The following is a 5,043-nucleotide window of genomic DNA, read 5'->3' on the forward strand; positions in this document are numbered from 1 at the left end:
ATCGTGCAACACAGGAGTAACTGCTAACCAAGGACTATCTCATCAAGAGTTTTTACGTGACTTCACAAGATTTTACTTGTCAATGTGAACACTTCTGTTACTTTTATCATTATTCGCAAATACGGTTTTTCACTTTTATCTGTCATTCCACCACCATCCCATCCTTCTAGATCCTCTCTCATTTCTCCACACTATTTTTATCACTATGTCTTTTACTGTTGTAATTTGGCTAGCTGATAATGGTCCACAGTGGACCGAAACTAGTACCTTTTAATATCATTGTAATGTTTTTGTAAAAACATCAAATGATTTTTTAGTATTGAGAAGGTGGAATATTAAAATTTTGTATTTACTTTAAGCATAGAATTTAATATAAGTAATGATTTTACCTAATGTTAATTTCATTGTGTTATTACATGAGATTTAACGGAAATAAATAAATAAGCAGATACTATAAGTAAACTATATAAGTAGCCTACAATAATAGTGAAAAAAATTAGTATTAAACCATGAGAAAATAATTTAATTAATGGAATGTTGTCTTTGCTGATTTCTATTCGTGCAAATGGTGATCGATGTCAAATGTTATACATACTTTACAGTTTAAAAATATAAATTCATCTAAATGGCAGTAAACAGAGCACTACACTGAAGAGTAAAATGAGAGGTTATCATGAGGCTTTGGGATATTTGTTTAATGAATTGTAACCGTGGAACTGATGATTCAGATAGTGAGTAAAAACTGTTTAATATCAGTCATTTTTTGAGATACGGTATGTTTTGAAGGTACTTAAGGGCATATCTTTCCACTGGGTGGGTAGCTTGTTAAATAATTTAATCTTATTTTATCTATGTCTTGACTTTTTTAATCTAACGTGTGGTAGGTAAATCTAAATAATTCCTTCTCCGTGTTTGTTGTGAGAGTACATTTCTACGAGATATCAGATCGTCGAGATTTCCTGTAATATTAAGAATGCAACGAAATGTGTTTGGTGATGGGAGAGTCATAATAGCAAGTTCTCGAAACATAGGCCTTCATGTCTCCCTATTGGTCTTGTCTTTTATACAACTTTTTGCCTTATTTTGCCACTTAAACACATCTTGTGCGCCTGTCAAACTTCCCCATAATATGGTACCGTATGATAAATGCGAATGGAAGAAAGCATACTATGCACATTACATCTGATTACTTACTGTCTCTTTCACTCATCGAAGTAAAAATAACCATCTAAAGAGTCTTTTACATAACTTGTGTGTGTGAGTATACCAGGTTAGCTTAAAATCAAAATGAATTCCAGATAATTTGACAGAACTATGCTCATTCTCATCTAAAGTGGATTTAATTAAGTGAAAATAATTAACTTCCATCTTGTTAGTGTTTAAAAATAATATATTAGACTGCAACTAATTGGATGATTTCTGTAGCATCTCTAATAATTATATTAATATTCTCATATTGTGGCACATATCATGGCCAGAATCAAGTATCACTGCAACGGATATGCAGGTTGTCCTAAAAAAATTGTGGAGGGCACATATAAAAACCTCACCTGGAGGCCATGTTCCTTAAGGCGTCTGACACCATGATCAGCCGGTTCGAGTCCCTTTGTCCGAAAACATTTTCTTCATCACAATGTTGACCGGCAGAGTAGGGAAGCCGATGGTATACAATTTCTTATCACTAGATTGCGTCTCAAAATTAATTCCTAAACTATTCTCATTGCTCATGTGGAATGAGGGCAAATACAGTAGAGACAATACGCGACACTTACGGATTTAGCCTTGTTAAAATGGGAGACAATTCGATGGTGGCGCTCCTAGTGACTTGACCTGAACAAATCGCGCCAAATTCAAATATCAATGGAAATGTATATACGGAAATGGATAAATAAATCACGTCTAGAAAGAAAGTGTTATTGAGATATTAACTTCGAAGTTGCTAAAGCAATTCTGGATAAATGAATGAAGAATTATTTAAAATGTTATTATTCAAAGACTGAAATTAGACATATAAACAAGATGTGAAATGTACTGCTGTGAAATGGCTTGATCTTTCATTTATGCATTACTTTTTTAGCTTTAGCATTCCTGCCTGAACTCTTACGGTTAGATTTGTCGTTTTACTCATTTAAGTACATGGTATCATCACATTAAGACACTTGTCAATAAAAATATCGGCACATTCCTTACACATATGATGCAATGAATTAACATTTAATAGCTGGACAATTTTCCTCTTAACATGAAGGCTACTAACAGAAAGAAAATCTATAAAATCCCGGCTTTAACCTGAGAAGAGGGATAAAAGAAAGAAAAGTATGAAAATGTTGTCAATAGTGATGCTTTGAGGAATATTTACGTACAATTAGAGTAAAAATGTAACATTGGCTGTATAGTCGAGGATTTTTTAAGTCGCTGACCTGGAAATGATCTGAACAGATCTTATAATTCTTATATAAGCGTAACGTCCCTTCTTTCTTGTACACCTTATCCAAATCACTTATGTGACATTTCAAAAGCCACATATCACACCTACAAAAAACCACATCGGTATTGAAGTTTAACTGCTGCACTATACAATAAAATATGCGTATTACATTTTAAGCAAGTTAAAATATGGGTCGAGCAGGTCAGAAGATTATGAAGTACTATAAAAATCTCTGTCACTGGAAGAATATATATGCAAACACAATATTACTTACATTTTCTTGTCACGAGGGAACCTGAAGAACGACCGCGCATTCTTCTCTACTTCATAGTTACTGCAGCCAAACACAGCACATACCTTTCCCCTCATGCTGAGAGGAGATATCAAGAAATGACACACGCTACTATTTAATTATGTCAACTCACTGAAAACCCATAAATAACATCAAAAACTTCACACAAAAGTACACGTGCTCTTATGACAGAATCAGTAGTTTTCAGGTCTACTCGCTAGAGAGAGCTCCAATAGCTGTCCCTCGATATCTCGCTCAGTGTCGTGTATTGTCTCTACTGTATTTGATGAGGGTATATGATGCTGTTGATCGTGATTCGTCCGTCGGATGGCGAAATAAAGCTTTGAGTAGACGACCACTTGGTGCTCTTCGATAAGTGTAGACTATGAACCTACTCCGGGTTTTACTCGCTCCTTTTCTACTATCATATATCACGTCATTCATTTCATCTCAGTTACTCCTCTAATAATGTTAACGTCAGAAGGGACATCCGGTCATAAAAACCCGCCCGACATATTCATTTCACCTCTTACCCGACCCCGTAGAAGAACGGAACCTGGGTTGGACAAACAAACGAACAATACACAATATGTAAATAAAACTTATTTGTGAACAACGAATTCCACAATCTACAGTCAGCCACCAAGTGCGGTGTTGCCGCATAACATGAAAGGAACATTGTTGCAACCCCCAGTGATTTTAGTTTTTAGTATTTATTTTCTGAGCAGAAAGAGAAATTTATTCTCTCAGCAGGTTCTCCCCTGATGCCTTTCGGCAGAGTTTCCGATCGCACCGCTGCAGCGTTTTGTAAAAAAAAATCAAAGGAAAGTGAACCAAACGGTTATTAAATTTTCGTTTTACTTGTTGAAATACACTGTGTTTTCGCGGGTGTTATTTTGCCTATGTATTTTATATTGTATTTGTACGCTGCTTTGTATGATCATTATTTCCATAACTGTATTAGAAGATCTCTCAATCTCAGTTTGCTTTTAGATCAGATCGGATTTACAAATAGACTAATTCATGTGATTTTTATTTTCATCATTCGGTGAAAAATTGTATTATTAGGTACCTGTCATGTTTTGCATGTTGCAGAAATGTTATGACTTCGTTTTAATGCGTTTGATGAAGTCTTTTTCCTTTAATTATTAAGACACCAGACGGAATATTTAGATAATATTACGGTACTCTTTTATTTAGATTGATGTAGATACTATAATCTTTTGGGCTTTTCCATTGTCAGAAAACATGGTGAAATTCTTTACGGCATCATTTGCCTGAGGCGACTAAAAGTGGCCCCGCGGGCTCTTAACTTGGGAGTCTGGTTTGGAGAGCACGTAGACCTTAATTGAGTATTGGCCTTGTTTCCACTTGCTTGTGCCAGGCTCCTCCCTATCGCAGGTTATATCCGACCTCGCCTGGTCAACTCTTTCTTGTTTCTGACTCTACGGCATTAGGTTTCCGAAGCCTATAGAAAGTTTCATTTTCACGCCATTCGTGGCCCTTGTCTTCCTTTGCCCGATACCTTCATTTTTTGTAATGTGGTACCCTTCCAATTTTTCTCCCTGATTAATGTTATATCGAGAATCGTTGCCCAGCTGTTCTTTTTAAAACAATAATCACCACCACCTTAGGAACTGCTAAGATGCTGTGACTGGCAATGAGAAATCTTGCGCAGCATAAAGCATATTCATATTTCCAAAAAAACTTTGATCTACATACTTCATCTTTAGATTCCGGAAAAATTTCATCACGAAATTCTTCTGAAGACGATACAGCTCATTTAAGGAAGATTAAGTGATTAAACCATCTTCATGTGCCATGTCATGCTCAAGAAATTGAGATATGATATTTTTAATAATATGACAGTACTCGATAGTGAAATATAGTTGTCGCATCGAGTTGCATGGATGAACTACACATGGCTTTAATTCTCCATCACCTAATTCCTGGAACATTCTTGAACATTAAAGTATGTGTTCTACTGTACGATTGTCCGTCAGAAGGCTAATGACCTACCAGGAGGAAAAGCTAATTTCCTTCACTATGAAGTGGGCGGGCAGAATCGTAAATTTGCTTCGTCAATCCATAAGCACAACAATTTGTTGACGAGTTGTGTGTTCATTCCAATTTTTCCGACAGGATTGGGGTTGTTTAGTGCTGCTACCTATTGTGGGTACTTGTAAACGTAGTGTTTCACCGTGCCATGTCAAAGTGTTGTAAATGAGCATTCAGTATTAGCAGCTATCAGTTTCATATCGAGCAGGCGGTGGTTTATATTTAGCCGATTTTCATTTGTTGTTGTTGATCAGGTGAACCAATC

This window comes from Anabrus simplex, chromosome 1 (genome assembly GCF_040414725.1).
Source record: "Anabrus simplex isolate iqAnaSimp1 chromosome 1, ASM4041472v1, whole genome shotgun sequence".
Taxonomy (NCBI): domain Eukaryota; kingdom Metazoa; phylum Arthropoda; class Insecta; order Orthoptera; family Tettigoniidae; genus Anabrus; species Anabrus simplex.